This window comes from Mauremys mutica, chromosome 12 (assembly GCF_020497125.1).
Source record: "Mauremys mutica isolate MM-2020 ecotype Southern chromosome 12, ASM2049712v1, whole genome shotgun sequence".
Classification (NCBI taxonomy): domain Eukaryota; kingdom Metazoa; phylum Chordata; order Testudines; family Geoemydidae; genus Mauremys; species Mauremys mutica.
In genome coordinates, this window is record NC_059083.1 from 10972297 (window position 1) to 10990674 (window position 18378).

Here is an 18378-nt window from a genome sequence, read left to right on the forward strand (position 1 = left end):
TCGCTTTGCTGAACCACAGCAAGTCCCCCCGGGGTGTCAGCATTACCCCACATTCTAGCCCCTCCTCATGTCATCTCTTTTCTAAGCTGAACAGCTGTAATAGTTTTTGTCTTTCCTCATATGAAAGCATTTTCATACTCTTGGTCATCTCCATTGCGCTTCTCTGAACCTTTTACAGTGACCAGAACTAGACACAGTATTCAGCACGTGGGTGCACCATGGATTTATAATGTAGCACAATATTTTGTCTTATTTTAAAACTTCTAAAATAGAACTCCCAGTTAAATCAATCACGGAAAAGGAATTTCTTTGACCCAAGCTCAATATAAGAAAAGAGTACCGGGAAGTTAAGTCAGAAGTGGATCTAGCTGCTCTCATTTCTCCAGTAAAAGCAGCAAAGAGTCCTGTGGCACCTTATAGACTAATAGACGTTTTGGAGCATGAGCTTTTGTGGGTGAATACCCACTTCGTCGGATGCATTTCTCCAGTGATCACACTCATAACGTACCCTTTCTGTACAGTGCTGCATTAATCTTTATTTAATCTGATTAAATAAATTCCAAATGAACCAGATGACCTTTCACATAATTAAATGTGAACATGTAGCACTATGATAATGATGCCCAGTGGACTTACAATCTAGGATGGTTTAATGCCTTTGCTATCCATTGAGACAAGTAGCCCACAGGATAGGAGGTTCCTATGAGACTTGAAAAAAATGAAAGTCCTACTGCCAAAGGGGTGGGGGTGAGGAGAGGCCTAATTCTGTGGTAAATTGCAGGCTATTTCATAGAGATTATGGGGAAAATGCTACATGCATTAAGTATTGATTTCATTGGAGGAGGAAGGGATTGTTAGAGACTGTAATATTTTGGTTTTCTTTATACAGTACAGCAATCAAATAAAAAACTGCAGAATTATGCAGCTTTGGCCCCTGTTGCTACAGCCCCATTCTGTATCCCTTGGTCCCAGTTTTACTCCTTTCTTAACTCCATTGGATTAGTTTGTAAGATGAGCTCTTGGGCAATACTGAGCCAACTTACACTGGCAGAAGGGGCTCACCTGGACAACTAGTGGAGCAAGGTATCTGCAATGCTAGGTTCACTCACAGGGTCTATAGCAGGGCCAGCACAGACCACTGATCGTATTGGAGGTTTACTCCTTATTTCCTCTCTAGATAAAGTCTTTCTTGCTCATAAAGTACTAAAGTAATGAAGCAAATAATGTCTGGGTGTTTCTATTGTCCTGCCTTCTGCTGCAGGGTAGGTCAAGTTTATTAATAGTGACTTAGACACAGGCCAATACACAAAAACAATATATAAAAATACACCTTAAAGAGAACATAAACCAATTAAACCATACAGAATCACCGCACCACCTGTCTTTTCCTTACTGTAGCAGCTGACCATGCAAACAGGGCAGCCGTTAGGATCACCGATCATTGTCAGTTCCAGGCTGTAGCCCACGAAAACTTGTGACACCTTAGAGACAGATTTATTTGAGCACAAGTACTCCTGTTCTTTTTGTGGATACAGACTAACACGGCTGCTACTCTGAAATCTGTTTTGAGAGAGGCTGTTGCAATGTTGAGTCTCCACCAGGCGTCAGCATTGCACAGCATTACATCTCCTCTCATTAAAATCAAGAACAGAATTATCTTGTTTGATGTAACTTCATTTTAGGAGTTTTATGGACTTTACAAACACTAATGGATTATTCCCGCACTGCACTTAGCAGGGTGAACATGCTTACATCCATTTCCCTGAGGCTGAATTTAAGGTAGAAGTAATAACCAACAGCCAGCACAACTGGGACTAGAACTTGGTATCCTGACTCTGTGCTGGGCTTTAACCACTGTACAACTCTTCCTCTCAAAACTGGGCAGAAAATGTGCTCTAACCATTAGGTTTCACGCCCCTTCCAGACTTGGGAATGGAACCCCAGAGCCCTCACTCTCACTCCTGAGAACCAACCCACTTTTACTCTGCCACAACAATATACAACCCAGCAATTATTTTAGTACAAGTCAAACTTTGTAATTTGCTCTCCAGATCCTGGTTGGTACTTTGTCCCTCCCTTTCCCCAGGTGAAGAGGGTGAGATAAATACTGCTCCTTCCTGCTTATCTTCCCCATATGGGTCATCCCAAAGGGAAATTAAATTTCAAAGTAATTCCCTCTACCACAAAGGTTCAATGCTGTGGGGAAAAAGAGGATAAGAGACATCTTTGCCATAATAAGAAACAAGACAGAAAAAGAGGTACAGCGCCAGATGTCCTTCCCACTTCAAAAAACAAACCAAACCCCACACTCCATATTTTTAAACACCTCCCACTTTCTGTACATCTTTGTGATTTGGATACAACCTCCATTAAAATTAATGGAAGATGAGTGCACAATAGGGCTGTTATCTCAGTTGGGTCATCTAGGCACTGCTGTAATACAGCTAATTATGCATCTAAATCCCCTAGATTGTTCTGAAAACCTCAGCTCAGGCCCTTCTATTTCATGTGCGATACCTCTCTTGGCTAATACACTGGGGACTGAACACTGGCCTTGAACCTCCAGAGCTATCAGCATGAGCTGCTTTAATTTGAGCTAAAAATCTCCCTGGGGGCTGTAGCAGAGTCACATATCCTCCTGACGGGCACAGATGGTGACACCTGCACACACTCGCTAGTATTACACATGCAGGTTTTATGGACTCAGTGCTGAGCTGTGTCCCAGTGAAGGGAACTGCCTGCAGTTTAAGTTCCTACCTCTGGTGCCTCTTGGTCTGTGGTCCGGTCAGTCTGTTCCTCTGGCCGAGGGGCCCAGAGGCAGGGAGTGTCTGCTACAGGATGATACTGGGGGGGGGATTCTGTGCCAAAACATTAAAAATTCTGCTCACAATATTTTAAAATTCTGTACATTTTGTCAAAATAACACAATGTAATCACACCATTTTCAATTATTTTCGTAATTTATTTCAAAATATCTGCCAGCAAGTATGTCTGTAACAAAACAGACACCCCCCCCCCCAACAAAAAAAGAAGATTCTGGTAATTTTTTTTTGACAAATAAATAGATTTCTTACTAGGCATATTAATGCAGAACTTTGAATAATTCATTTAAATTAAAATAATAATAATAATAGGAGATATACCAATCTCCTAGAACTGGAAGGGACCTTGAAAGGTCATTGAGTCCAGCCCCCTGCCTTCACTAGCAGGACCAAGTACTGATTTTTGCCCTAGATCTCTAAGTGCCCTCCCTCTCAAGGACTGAACTCACAACCCTGAGTTTAACAGGCCAATGCTCAAACCATTGAGCTATCCCTCCCAATACAGAATTACATTTCTTGTACCCATCAGAAGCAGTGCAAAGGCTTGGGGGAGTCAGGGGTAATGGAGGAGCAGAGGGAAGGAGCCTGGAGTGAACCTGGAGGGTGTTGGGTGTGGGTGGGAGACGTATGGAACAGGGTTTGGGGGGCCAGGAGGGGCATGGGTTGTTAGAGAGCCTTCCCCCAGGCAGACCCCAGCTGACCCCAAGCATCTCCCATTCAGTCGGGCAAATCTTCCCCTCTTCCCACACCCCCCATCCCCATAGGTGTCTCTAGCTCCCATTCCCCGTCCCAACACTGTCTCATTAGCTCCTGAGCCCATGCCCCAGTCTGTCCCCCCGCTACTAGCCCTTCTGAACCCCAGTCTGCGACCCCCCCAGCAGTCCCCTGTGCCCCACCGTGGCTCCGTGGGCAGGATGCTGTGATGAACTTCTGCTCTGGGGGAATTCTGCACCACTGCTCAGGCAGATTCCCCCCCCCGAAAATACCTTCTGCCCCGAAGTGCTGCAGCTCCGCCTTTTGGCCACCAGAGGCCGCTGTGGCACCAAAACAGCCAGCTGCTTTCAGACGTCATTCTCCGCCCCCACGTGTCTCTTCTCTCCCCCAGTTCCCCCTCCCCCGCACCCCATATTTCCCCCGCACCCCGGGCAGGGTCTCTGCCTGCCCCTCCCCCAGCATCCCCCCACCCCCAGGTGTCTATTGGGCGGGGTCTCCCTCCCTCCCTTCTCCCCTCATTTCCTACCCCCCAACACACGCCCTACCCCGGGCTGGGCCTCTCTGGCCCCGACCCGGGGAACAGACACTCACCGGGGAAGCGGAGCAGGACACGCAGAACCTCGCGGGCTCGGGAGCAAAACCAAATGGCGACTCGCTCCGAGCTCGGTAGGGGGAGGCGGGGCTGCGAACGCAATATGCAAATTATATTCAGTCGCAGCCTGGGATTAGGTGACAGGCCAGGCGCGGGGCGGGGCCGGGGCCGGGCAGGCGGCAGTTGGGCGGGGTCTGCTGGAACCCGGCGCTCACGTGCTGTGTGAGGCAGACTCAGAGGTGGGGGGGTCTCGGCTCCCGGCCGTTCCCCGGAGTCACCCCTCGGCCGCCCCAGCCCGGACCCCTCAGCGCCGGGCTGCTCAGCGCAGGGCGGGCGCCCCGGGGACACCGGGCAACCTGGCCTGGGTTGGAGAATAGAAACGGGGGGTGGGAGCCAGGCCCCGCCCGCAGCCCAGGTTGCATTAGCACCGCGCAAGGCTTGTGTAACTGTGGGGGTGGGGAATCAAGTGCTTCTGGCAACGGGGCCAGCCCCAGCCTGCTTGTTTGCGAGTGACAAGTTCTTTCTAAAGAATCTGAAACTGCCTGCGGTCCGTGATCTGCCCACAGCTGCTCTCTGTTTCCTGTGCTACAACTTCCACCTGCAACTTAGACTCAGACTTTAAGGTCAGCATCATGGGGCACGGGTCACTTGCTGGAGGATTCTCTGCACCTTGAGGTCTTCAAACCACAATTTGAGGACTTCAATAGCTCAGACATAGGTTAGGGGTTTGTTACAGGAGTGGGTGGGTGAGATTCTGTGGCCTGCGTTGTGCAGGAGGTCAGACTAGATGATCATAATGGTCCTTTCTGACCTTAAAGTCTATGAGAAGGGACCATTATGAATGATCATTTAGTCTGACCTCCTGCACAATGCAGGTCACAGAATCTCACCCACCCACTCCTGTAACAACCCCCTAACCTATGTCTAAGTTATTGAAGTCCTCAAATTGGTGGTTTAAAGACCTCAAGGTGCAGAGAATCCTCCAGCAAGTGACCCGTGCCCCATGCGGAAGGCGAAAAACCTCCAGGGCCTCTGCCAATCTGCCCTTGAGGAAAATTCTTTCCTGACCCCAAATATGGTGACCAGTTAAACCCTGAGCATGTGGGCAAGACTCACCAGCCAGCACCCAGGAAAGAATTCTCTGTAGTAACTCAGATCCCATCCCATCACAGACCACTGGGCATACTTACCTGCTGATAATCAAGATCAATAGCCAAATTAATTGCCAAAATTAGGCTATCCCATCATACCATCTCCTCCATAAACTTATCAAGCTTAGTCTTAAAGCCAGATATGTCTTTTGCCCCCACCACTCCCCTTCGAAGGCTGTTCAAACTTACCCAGGCCTGGGCAACACAGTCAGGGCCGGCTCCAGACCCCAGCGCGCCAAGCGCCTGCTTGGGGTGGCATGCCACGGGGGGCGCTCTGCCTGTCACCGGGAGGGTGGCAGGCGGCTTCGGTGGACCTCCCGCAGGCGTGCCTGCAGAGGGTCCACTGGTCCCGTGGCTCCGGTGGACCTCCCACAGGCATGCCTGCAGATGTTCCACCGGAGCCGTGGGACCAGCGGACCCTCCTCAGGCACGTCTGCGGGAGGTCCACCGGAGCCGCGGGACCGGCGACCACCAGAGCGCCCCCCGCAGCGTGCCGCCGTGCTTGGGGTAGCGAAATTACTAGAGCCGCCCCTGAACAGTGTTTTACCAGTCATATCACACTGACTTAGTTCCTGCGGCTTTGTGGTGGATGCTCTTCCTTCAGTTTAGATCTGACTTATAGGTTTTAGTTTGTGTCAGTAACTGTTCAGCTCTCCCCTGGTGGCACTAGCTATACCAGTACAAGGCCCTTTTATAGTGGTGTAACTGCATCCAGACTAGGGGGGTTGTATGGATTTAGCTATACCCGGGTAGCTAAAGCGTTTGATTTTTCTGTGCGGGCAAGCCCTGAGGAAGTGGTAGTGGGGGTGCAGGAACTGGGGGAGCAGAGCCAGCGCTGGGTGTAAGAAGCCTGAGCAATTGCTACCTTCCCTCCTATTGTCAGCCAAGGTGACACGACGATATTGTGTTGCTCATTCTGCATTCTTTGAAGCGGAGTGTCAAGCTTGCCTGTCATGGGCCGTATCCTCCCAGATCATTACGTCCAGCCCGGCAGCTTGTATGTGCCGCTTGATGGAATCCTTGTAGTGGAGTTTGGGACGGCCAACCTTCCTACTGCCTTTTTCAAATTCACCATACAGAACTCTCTCAGGCAGTCGATTGTTTTCCATACATATGACGTGGCCGACCTAGGTGGAACTCCTTGCCAGAGGATGTTGTTAAGGCCAAGACTTTAACAGGGTTCTAAAAAGAACTAGATAAGTTCATGGAGGATAGGTCCATCAATGGCTATTAGCCAGGATGGGCAGGGATGGTGTCCCCAGCCTCTGTTTGCCAGAAGCTGGGAATGGGCGACAGGGGATGGATCACTTGATGATTCCCTGTTCTGTTCATGGCCTCTGGGGCACCTGGCATTGGCCACTGTTGGAAGACAGGATACTGGGATAGATGGACCTTTGGTCTGACCCAGGATGGCCGTTCTTATGTTAGGTCAGTTGCCTCCACGCTGGCATGGCTTCCACGCTTGGCATGGCTGCCAGCCGTAGCACTTCATTGGTGGTGATTTTGTCAGAGCATTTGGTTCCCATTCTGCTGCGCAGGTGGTGGTGTCACAGGCAGTTAAGCTTTTGGCTATGGCGATGATAGAGGGGGCAGGTCTCTAATGAGTGTAGAAGACAAGGGAGCAGAGCAGCTCTGTAAACTTGGCATTTTGTGGACACTTGGACCCCCCCCCATATCTTTACCATAGTTTTTTGTAGACTTTTGCTTATTATTATTAATAATATCTGGAGGAGGGGTGCAGTGAGGGTGCTAAGAAAAAAACCCTTATTTTTTAAATACAAAGTTGGGAACTCTACGAGTGCAGAATAAGGGCAGTTCTCTTTAGTCTGAGTGAACTGTTGTATGAAGAGAGCTACTTTGTACTGTGCCTTGTACTAAAGTAATAAACAGGAGGAGCCTGACAGCTGGGATCAGACAACAAAGCCCTGAGCAGCTCCTGAGCTGCTGATTTAGCAGAAGTGGGCGGGTCGCGGTTATCTTCCACCCCACCTGCCTGGACTTTGTAACACTGGGGAGCGCTGCTAAGGGACAGCAAATTGAAGGCAGAGCTGGATTTGCATTTCTCTTACCTTGTAAGAACTAGGCCTGATTTCCCGCTCCCTGTGCACCATGGTAGTTGTCCCTGCTGCGATGTACATGTGTGAGGGACAACACAAGGTGCAGGGCAGCAGGGGAGAATCAGGTCCATGGAGCATCAGGAACAAACGGGGCCTTTCGCTTCAATGGGGCCCCACTGACACTTCCATTGGGGTCAGCGTTACGTGTCTGGTGCTGAAAGGCAGCTGTCAGAACCGGGGCAGGCCAAACTGGACACGTCAAATGTGGGTCACAGAGGCCTGAATCTCTCCCCTCTCTCTCCAGTTCCCCCACATCATGCCTCTGCCTCCCTGGGTGGCTCCAGGGCTGGTCACTTTCTCCATCTGCCTCCTCCAAATCTCTCACTCAGCCCCCCTGTCATGGATCCACAGGGCCTGGGCTATGCCCCAGCTTTTGAACAGTCTCTTGCACAAACCCTGTCAGTGGCCAGGCCCCCAGGGGGTCTCACTCTCTCTTCTGGGTAGGCTCCTGCATTGGGGGACCAGGGAGAACTTGGGCAGGGGAGAAGCTCCTCCATCACAGGGTTCAGGGGATCCGGATGGGGGTGTTCAAGGGGGATCCAAGCATCCTACACACTCTGCTTTGGGGGCCTCCCCAACTTCATCCTCCCTCTCCCCCCGACCCCAGTATGGAGCCCCAAGTGAATGGCTCTGGGCTGGGCTGGCCACTGCCAGGTGTTGAGTGCCTGAAAGGCGGGGCAGGGTTTGCTCTCTGGGGGAGAGGGGAGCTGTGGTGGTCAGTGATCACACTGGCCCAGGTTCCCATAGGTATCTAGGCACCTAACACCCCCATTTTGGAAGTGAGGCACCTAAATACCTTTGGGGATCTGGGCCTCGGGGCTTAAGGGACTTGCAAAAGCAAAGCTTTCTTCTGGGTCTGAGACCTGGCCATGCGGAGCCACAAGAGCTGCCCAGCATTCTGCCTAGACTCTGTCTGGGAAGCTCAGCCCTTAAAGGCGTAGTCCTCAATGCCACAGGAGGAACGGGACCTGATCTCTGCTCCACAGCTCTGCGCCAGTGACTGTGAGCCTCAGTGACTGCAGTGAGGCTCCTTTTCAGCTGCTCTGGGCACTTGGCCAATCATATTGCTTGAGTCACAGGGTGGAATATTTTCCCTCCACCCCAGGAAGCCAAAGCAGAGCAGCTATGAACCAAGCCTGGCCTTGCTGGGAGTGGGTCCTTCCTATGCCACTCGCTCTGTTGTCACCCCCCGTGCGGCTCATTTACCACTGGCTTATTATTGCTTCTCTGTTCCTGTGGCGTGAGAAGGGAACCTAAGCTGGGTGGGAGGTTCTTGTGCTTGGGGTGTAGGGAGCTATCTGGAAGTGAGGAGGGAGGAAAGCTCCTCCACTGAGTGTGGCAGGGAGGGGATTCTTGCAACACACTGTAGCTGGGAAGGAACATGAAAGTCCCCCAGCCCAGCCCACGGCAGTCCAGACCCCTAAGCTCCCCAGGAAAAGGGAGCCCATCAGCTCCTGGAAACCTTCAAGCCCCTCCAGGACCAGGCAACTCTTGTGGGGGTCCCTCTCCCTGGGTATCTATAGGGGCTAAATCTCTCCTCTCAGCCCCTCCTCTCTCTGTACCCCAAATCTCCTGCCCTGTGGGTGTCTATAGGTCTGAGTCCTCCTTTTAACTCCTTCACCCCCAACTCACCTCTCCTGACCTTTGTCTCCCTGAGTGTTGATGGGGGCAGGTCTCTCATCTCCCCCAGACCTCCATTTCCCCTCCCACAGCCCTCGTTGCTCTCCTGCTCTGCTGGGCTGAGTCTCCTCTGATCCCCAATGTAAAAAGTCCCCAAAGCAACATGGTCAGTGCAGAGACAGGGAGAAATCACACCCCCTTTTTTCATCACTTGGAAAATATGAGCACAGCCAAGTTCAGCAGCTGAGCTGGGCTGAAACCCTCTTATGGGCTGTGCTAAGCACACTGAGGAGTTTACAAGAACAGAATCTATTGTGGTTAGACTGTGTTTTGAAAGTCACATGTAGTTTCAAAATATCTCATCTCCTCCTGCCCCCCATAACAGAAAGCAGAGCCACCTTCAGGACAGGCAACCTACAGACCTTCTACAGGAACTTGTGAAATGTACAGAAACTTAAACTGGGGAGATCAGAGGGGAGAGCTGTGTGACTTCATAACTACACGTAGCTCCGTAACTCCAGGGCTGTTTTCTCCATGCGGCAGTAAGATTGGAATTTCCAGAAGGGCCCAGCGCCCACAACCAAGCGCTCAGCTCCCCTTGAAGACAATGGTGAACCCCCCCCCCTTTCCCTTCATCCCTTTTGAAAAGCTGACCCCCTATGTAGGGGCCTAAGTGAAAACAGAGCCCTTTGGGAAACCTGGTCCCGCTGGTGGGTGCTGCATCCACCTCTAAAATCTGGCCCTAGCTGAGGGTGCCCCTGGCCCGCTGCCAGCTGCTGCTGAGACAGGGCAGGGACACCCGCTGCTCCCAGGAGCTGAGCTCTGGTTTTTCATCTCACACAAAAGTTGCCCACACTGAACGCCTGAGCTCTTTGCCAGGCGAGGGGGAGTCTTGGAAGAGCAAACGAAGGCAGCTGGAATTGGTATAAAACCCTCCATTTCTTGAGCTGCCTGCGCCCTGGGCAGTTCCCCCCTGGAGCTGACCCCAAGCCCCGGCAGTGCAAACGCCGGACCTCACCTGTTACTGCTGGGCGGGGAAGTAACTGCTTCGGTTGCTGGGGTCCGGCTGACGCTCAGCAACAAAAGCACCTGACATTGTGCAGGGAAGCTAAGAACTTCTCTGGGGCTGAGAAATCACCACTGGCAACTGCCAACCCTTGAGGCAAAACACGCCCAATGTAAACACACCCCAACGGCCCGGTCTCCCCAGGGCACCCACCCCTGCGCTGCACAGCCCAGTGCAGGAGACGCTGAGGGGTCCGTGCTGGGGCGGGCGAGTGGTGACTCTGGCTGGGGAATGAGCTTGAGCTGGGACCCCCCTGGCCCGGCGAGGGAGCAGAGCGGGCTCTAGCGCTCCCTGTCGGGACGTGCCCACCTCCGGGTCTGCATCACACACAGCCTGCGAGGGGCGGGGTCGAGGAGCAGGGCTGGCTCTAAGTTTTTTGCCGTCCCAAGCAAAAAAAAATTTGGCTGCTCCCCACCCCAGCCCTGGGCTCTCCTCCCCCCACCAGTGCCCTCCCCCCCGCACCCCCAGCCACTCCAGCCCTGGACTCCCTCCCCCCAAATGTGACCTCCTCATTCACCACAGCAATCCCCGTTTATACTTGCAGTGGGGATCAAACCATTTCTCCTATTTTTATTTCACTTTAGCATAAATCTCACCCCCCACCCAAACTCCATCTTTAGTGCTCCAAATGCACATGGAAGCCATAGGGACTAACCCTCAAACCTTGTACCCAGAAAGGGATGGGGATCTAGTAAAGAGGGTGCAGGCAACGGAGCGGGTGTGGGGGCGCTTGGGGGCTCTACATTGGCAGAGAAGCAGGGTGTGATGTACTCGGAGGAGGAGAGGGGGTATCAGGAGGGTTGCAGGAGAAGAGGTGCAGGGGAAGGGGGAGGTGCGGGAGGAGAGGGCTGGGGGAGAGTACAAGGGGGGAGGTGCGGGGGAAGGGAGGGTACAAAGGGAAGGGGTTCGGCGAAGGAGCGATGGGGGGAGGTACAAGTGGAGGGGCTGGGAGCGGGATGGGGGGTGCAAGGGCTGAGAGGGGCAGGCGCTGACAGCTGCTTCCCCAGCCCCCTGCAGGCAGAGCCGAGAGGACGGACACTGACCCCAGGTGCCCGAGCCGTGGGGGTCCCCCGGCAGGGCACTATCCCCCGCAGCCCCGCTCGGAGCCGGGCTCTGCCTCTCCCCACCCAGGGCAGGCAGCGCGGGGCTGAGGCGGGAGAGGTGGGCAGGAGGGGGAGGCGGCAGCTCCCTGGCAGCTCGGGCTGCCCAGCCATTCGCACTGTCAGTGTGTGAGCCAGGATCCTCGCCCCCTGCCCAGCCCGGCGGCTCCCTGCACAGCCCACTCCCGCGGGGAAACGCCGCCCGCCCTGGGGAGACTCAGAGCAGGAGCAGCAGTCGAGGCAGCAGGACCCCTCCCCCCTCCCTGCATCCCAGGCCCTGCTTCCCTCCCTCCCCGGCTCCTCACACCCAGGCTGGGCTGCAGTTCAGGCTGCTCTGCTGCTGGAGAGCCGGAGCTGAGCCCCTGTCGCCGCCCGCCGCAGCCCAGGCCCAGCTCCGGGAGTTGATGCTCGGGCTCTGCAGCGGCAGGGCAGCCTGAACTGCGGTCCAGCCTGGGCGACTCAGGCTGCCGTGAGCACGATCTAGCGACTGAATCCAGAACTGCAGTGTCAGTTCCAGCTCAGCCTGAAAGCCTCAGCCGACCGGGAACATGTTGGTTCAGGGCTGGCTCCCGGCTTTATGCTCCCCAAGGGGGAAAAAAGGGGGGGCAGGAGCGCCGCCCCTTGGAAAGTGCCACCCAAGCACATGCCTGGAGCGCTGGTGCCTAGAGCCGGCCCTATCCCCAGCTCCTTTCCCACTCTGGGAGGCACGTTACTAACCAGGGCGCTGTAGAAAAGTAGGGATGAAGGAAGCTAGTATGGAGAGAGGCCACCGCTCCGAACGAGGGATAGCTGCTAACGATCTTGCTCAGTAAAACTAAACACCCAGTGACTCCTGCTCTTTGTTCCCCAGGTTCCAGCTCACAGGCGCTGCTGACAGGGAGAGCTGTGGGATGATCAAAGGGAACCGCGCTATTTCGGAAACCTGCACGGCCGTAGCTAAATGGATTTGTGAGAAAGTTGCACTGAAATAATTCACTGCTCTACAGCCAAAATGCTTCTGAAATAAATGTAGTCAAACTTTACTAATTCTGGGTCACTGAGAACGAAAATGATGCTTAAAATTGTTGATTGGCTCTAGTTTTCAAGATATGCTATTGGGTCAGTATATACGACCCTTGACTTGGGAATGGCGGAGGATAAGTGAGTTATAAAGGGAAGGGATCTCAATTTAAACCAGAAATGACTAAAATACATCTTTGACTGGATCTATGAATAAATCTATGACTGGGTTTGGACAGTACTTGCTTTTTAGGCAAAACAATGAATGATGCAATCTGAAGCTGGTATTGCGTCATATATGATATGAATTGCATCATGTTATTCCTAGAAGTCATGGATGATGCAATCATAACGAAGCTTACATCACTCTGCTGAACAAATTGCCCTATATCAGCTCTAGAAATCATACAGTGTCGTGCTCTCTTATTTGTCAGTGTTTGATTTTGCAAAGGGACACATTTCTGTTTAGCCAAAGTGAGCAGAGATGCCTCGTACTTGTGTGAACAGTGCAGATAACTTCTGCTATGTTTGTGGTGAAGTGACTTTTGCATCACAAAAGCGCAGTATAACCACTATGGTTAAGAAAGCCTATCACCTTTATTTTGGCTGCAAAATTGGAGATCAGGACAAGAGGTGGGCCCCACACATATGCTGCAACACTTGTGCAACAACTCTTCGCCAGTGGTTGAACAGGAAAAGGAAATCTATGCCTTTTGCAGTGCCAATGATTTGGAGAGAGCCAACAGATCATACCAGCAATTGTTACTTCTGCATGATGCCTCCAGTTGGGAAGGGTGTGTCAAAGAAGAAAAAGTGGACTGTGCTTTATCCAAACATTCCATCAGCTATACGCCCAGTACCCCATGGAGAAGGACTGCCGGTTCCTGATGCACCAGAATCATTCTCACTTGAGTCAGACGAGGAAGAGGATGAAACTTCTGGTCCTGAACCATCAATGTCACAGGACCCACATTTTCTCCCATCCTCCTCCTCTGAACCACACCTCATAACACAAGGTGAACTGAATGACCTTGTCAGGGATTTGGAACTACCCAAGAGTAAGGCAGAGCTGTTGGGCTCCAGACTACAGCAGTGGAATCTCCTGGCAGGAGATGCTCCATTTAATGAATACAAGAGACAAGCCAAGAAGCGCCGAGTAGACACTGAATAGGACTAAACTATGTACATAATAGTTTTTTGCCTTTTGTTTCATAATAAATTTTATTTATATAACCCTTTTGCTGATTTTTAAAGTGTTGCATAAACAGGACAGGTGAAATATTATCATGTAAAGCAACCATAAACACATGAAAAGACCTAGGTTTACAATTGATGATTAAAACTCTACTATCTACACAATATACATAGACATAAAATGTAAAAACTTAAATATCTTAGAAACAGTAGCCAATCAGTTGTTTTAATTGTCATATTTGAATTCAGCACATCAAAATACATAATAAATAGCACATTTTATCTCTGAAGCAGACGACTTCTCAAAAATTGTAGACCAGTGAATCAGTCAGACCAATGAGCTGCACTTGCGTAACTGAAATAGCAAGTACCCTTGGTTTTTTTTTTCTCCTAAAAGAAAAGTCTCAGACAAACCCATTTTCCAAGGAATCACAGAAGATACAGGGTTGGAAGGGACCTCAGGAGGTCATCTAGCCCAACCCCCTACTCAAAGCAGGACCAATCCCCAACTAAATCATCCCAGCCAGGGCTTTGTCAAGCTTGACCTTAAAAACCTCTAAGAAAGAAGATTCCACCACCTCCCTAGGTAACCCATTCCAGTGCTTCACCACCCTCCTAGTGAAACAGTTTTTCCTAATATCCAACCTAGACCTCCCCCACTGCAACTTGAGAACATTGCTCCTTGTTCTGCCAGATCCATTCACTTGTTCCTCAGGAGCTGGGTCTGATTTCATGAGGAGCTGGCTGCCTCCTGGGCATCGTGTGTGAGCAGACACTCTTGGCTCTTAGGAACAGTTTGAAAATTAAAAGTCATGAAGCTCCAATGTCACCGCTGGAGACCTCCGTGCCATTTGGTCACCTCTCAAAGGCAGAGTTTGGAACATTCTTCCACCCGGCCCCACTTTCAGCCATAGCCTCTAATTCTGTGGGAGATTTAGGGGAAGAAGCACCAGTTTGTATTCCCACATCTGGTAGTTGCTTACCATTTACGCACTCAAATCTGAGCGCACAATAGTTCTTATCACAGATCCACAGGGTCTGGTCTATGCCCAGCCTTTAGTGGGCTGGGCCTGGCCCGTGGCCTCCAAGACTGGGCCTTCGGCACCAATGATCCCTGTCTCTCTCTGTGGCTCCTTGCAGCAAATCCAGACTCCTACGGGAGGCTTGTGTACACTGGACCCCTGCAGCACACACTGCTCCCAGGGAGTATTTGCAGCAACACCAGGCAGCCTTTTCAAAACAAGGTAACAATTTATGTCACCTGCCTACAGAATGTGTAAGTTCTTAGGGCAGCAACGAGAGGCAAAGGTTAAGGCCTGGTCCCCAGTGGCCAAGCCAGTGCAATCAGGCAGCCGAGCTGGTATGGAATCCATTTTTGCTCCATGTTCTTATGAGTCCCAAGTGCAAAATTCTGTCTCGTCAGAGTCCAGCCCTTCTCTGAGTCATCACCTGTTGTTCTCTAGCTGGAGCCTGTTTGCCGCTTCCCTTCTGAGAGGTGGCAGGGAAATCTCCTTTGTTTGAACATCATGGTCACTGAGGTTCCCAATTGCCTTTCCAAATTCTCCTTTGATCTGAGTTGGTTTCTACCAGTCCTTTAATGACCCCTTCATACCTCCCCTGACAGATGTGTGACTCCACCACTCCATAATCTTCCCCCAAGAGCAGGTTTAACCCTTTTGTACCCCCTGGGTAGCAATGAAGAGAGAAACTGAGGCACACGTGAAAACTATTACAGAAAATGCCCACTTTGTCTGTGATTCCCTCCCCCTTCACCCCAAATATCCTTGACTGTACAGTTATGAGCGTGCTATGAGGCCTCCCCTTGGAAAATCTGATCCTAAAATCTTTGCAGACACTGCTCTGGGAATCCACAGGATTCAGCGCCTGCACTTGCTAGCCACTAAGAGTCACCCTCTGTCCATAAACTGCTCAGCCAGCCCCAGTTTTTCAGCTTTTCTGGTGGTGGAGGCAGGGCAGTGTCACTGACACACAGGGTCTGTGCTATGCCCAAACCTTCCATCAGTCTCCTGCTAGTAACTATTTTAGTGTCCTGGACCCCAAGGATCCCCACTGTTCTGCAACAGCCAGACTGTAACCTCAGTGACTCAGAGACCGGGGTCTTGGGGCCCAAGCAACCCACTTGGCAGCTGAACTGAGGTAGGGGCCTGTTCAGACTTTCCTCTCCAGGGTGCAGTGCCCTCAGTGAGTATCTACAGCCACCCCAGGCAGCCTTTTCAACATAAGGTGCCAATTCATCAGTCACCTGCAATACAGAGCTTAAATTATTGTAAGAGACGTGTTTAGGCTTCAACCCAGGTTTGTGTGTACGTAACCCTTCTGCCAGGCCGAGTTGATAGTAGCAAGGGCTGGGTTCAATACAGAGGGGTCCCCTCCCAACAACGTAAAGCAAAACCAGCTCGAGCCCCCACCCAGTGACCTGGGAAAATCTTACACACACCCCTGGGTGCCTCGAAGAGGCAGTACTTCCCCTCTCGCCAGCACAGAGTCTCGGTGTAGCAGAAAATGGTAAACGACATCAGCATTAAATTGGGAAAACACCACAACTAGGGTCCATAGACCAAACCATGAGCAAAGACCCACCCCAGAAAATTGGGCCATGTCCTCTCTCTTTGGTTCTTGACTTCAGCAACCCAAAAATCCCCCGAAGTCCAACACCCCAAAAATCTCTTGAGTCCGGCAACTCAAGAGTCACCCAAAGTCCCAAAAGTCTCTGTCCCTGGTCAGTGCAGCTCCAGAGTTCAAAAGTTTATCTGCAGGGTTTTACCCCTCGCAGCCTGGGTGGAAATGGGGGGAAAAAGGGGGACATGTAGGGTATTAAGGGGCACCTTACGTGGTGTGAGGCCAATTTCCCACCTCTCCATGGTGTTCCACTGCAGCCTTCAACATGAGCCGCTCCTGCTGTCCCACAAACTGCTCTGCTCTACCAGCCATGCTGCTCCTCCAGCCATCCCCACAAACTGCTCCACTGTTCCATGGGCTGCTCCAACCCTCCCACAAACTGCTCCACTCCACCAGCCGCTTAGCAATAGATCTTCAGGCTCCCCCACTAGTTAACACAGCACTCAGTAATTTCAGCTTCTAGCAGGGAAGTCCCAGTGCTGGTGCACCATTGGGCCAAAGTGAATTCAGCTCAGTAGCTTGTAATTAGACTCTTAATAGACTCAATGTTAGCTCTGACATGCAGCTGCAGCAATTGGTGTATCAGGCTCATAAAGCAGACCCACAACACAAAGTACAAATCTCAACCTCTCTTTATTCACTGGGTTTTGGAACCCATGTCCCTTGTCTAGCGAGTGCTACTTAGGTGATGGTGAGTCCCTCTGTCATAAAACAGTTTCATTGTCCTTGATTCACATAATCAGGATGCCAACACTTTATTCCTCCTGCCCCAATAACAGAAATTGAGGATCCCACAGCTGCCAAACTGATCATTTTAGGCTGCCATGGGCTATGCTAGGCAGGGTGGGTGTGCCTGTGCAAACAAGATCACTCCCTGAAGTTCTTTTCCACACTTGCCATAATTCACCACCAGATGTCAGGGTAGAGCTCATCTTGACTCTGCTTACATGTAAAAAAATAAACTTGTTTAAATTTAAATTAAAAAATCTGAAAAAAATCCAATTTTGATTTTTAAAGTCACAGCATATCCACCCTGATCAGCCCCATCCCTGGGATCAGTTTATTATGAAAACCTTGTGCAAATACTCCATAACAACAGGTTCCAAAACATAGTCCATTTATCAGCCCCCATGCATATAGTCCTTAAAATCCCATGACATCTGGTTCATCAATGTCTTTCACCACCCCAGGGCTCTTCTCTGATCCGCTCCTGTCCTTCTGCCATGTCAGACACCCCAGCTGGAGTGCAAACCCACTCTTCCCAGCAGCCTCTCCCCGAGGAGTTCATCCTCACCCGAGAAATATCCAGCACTCGCCCTGTTCTGTTACCTTTCATCTCTAGCAGATCGGCCCTGCCACTGCTCCCCTGGCCCTCAGCTCCCTCTGGCTCCAGCATGGAGACATCAGCGGGTAAATCCCTCTGCCAGGGGCGGCTCTAGGCACCAGCAAACCAAGCTGTTGCCTAGGGCGGCCAAATCTCGGGGGGCGGCAGGCTGGGCCGGTGGACCTGCCGCAGTCATGCCTGCGGGAGGTCCACCGGAGCCGCGGACGAGTGGACCTGCCGCAGGCATGACTGCGGAGGGGGCGCTCGTCCCGTGGCTCGGCTGGACCTCCTGCAGGCATGACTGCGGCAGCTCAAGCGGAGCCGCCGGACCCGCGAACCGTCCGCAGCCGTGCCCGCGGGAGGTCCGCTCGTCCCGGGGCTCCGGTGGACCTGCCGCGGGAGCTCAACCGGAGCCGCGGGAAGAGGGGACCCGCCGCGGGACCGAGGAAGGGCGGCGCAGCACACCGCGCTGCTTGGGGCAGCCTATTTTCTAGAGCCGCCCCTGCCCTCTGCCACACCCTTGCCTTCAGCCTTTCCTGTATCACCAACCTATAGCAGTGTTGCTCTCTAATGTGTCTCCTGAAGCACTTGATATTAAAACACTGCGATTTAAATATTAACTAAGCTAAGTTATTAACCAATGAGGATGATTTTACTATGTTATTAATCAAATGTAGTTGATAAAATAATACCTGGCCAGTCAATAAAATAAAAGAATACTTGGTCAGTTGCTGTGAGAATACACGGCGCTGTATATATCATATATATAATAGGAAATGAAACAATGGATTCACATGAGTGTGGTTCTTTTGGGTCACACGGATCCCTAATTTGGCTCCTGAATCACTGAGGATCTGACCGGAGTTTGCTGAAGTGCTAAACCAGCTTTTGAAGAACAGCAGCCTCTAAGTCTGTAAGGAATAAAGACCCAGCTTCCTTCATCTACAGGTAGTGGAAAGTGTAGTAAGAGGAGGCCCTAAGATATAAACCTTGGTATCAGAGGCCCGGTATGAGGCCTGAACTAAAGTAATGGTCAAGA

At 51.5% G+C, this 18378-nt stretch overlaps 1 protein-coding gene across 1 annotated transcript in view; it reads right to left on the minus strand.

Moving 5' to 3' along the window:
* LOC123345647 (C-type lectin domain family 2 member D-like) overlaps nucleotides 1–18378 on the minus strand; it is a 175630-nt gene that overhangs the window by 141210 nt on the left and 16042 nt on the right. The gene's annotated exons all lie outside the window — the stretch shown is intronic.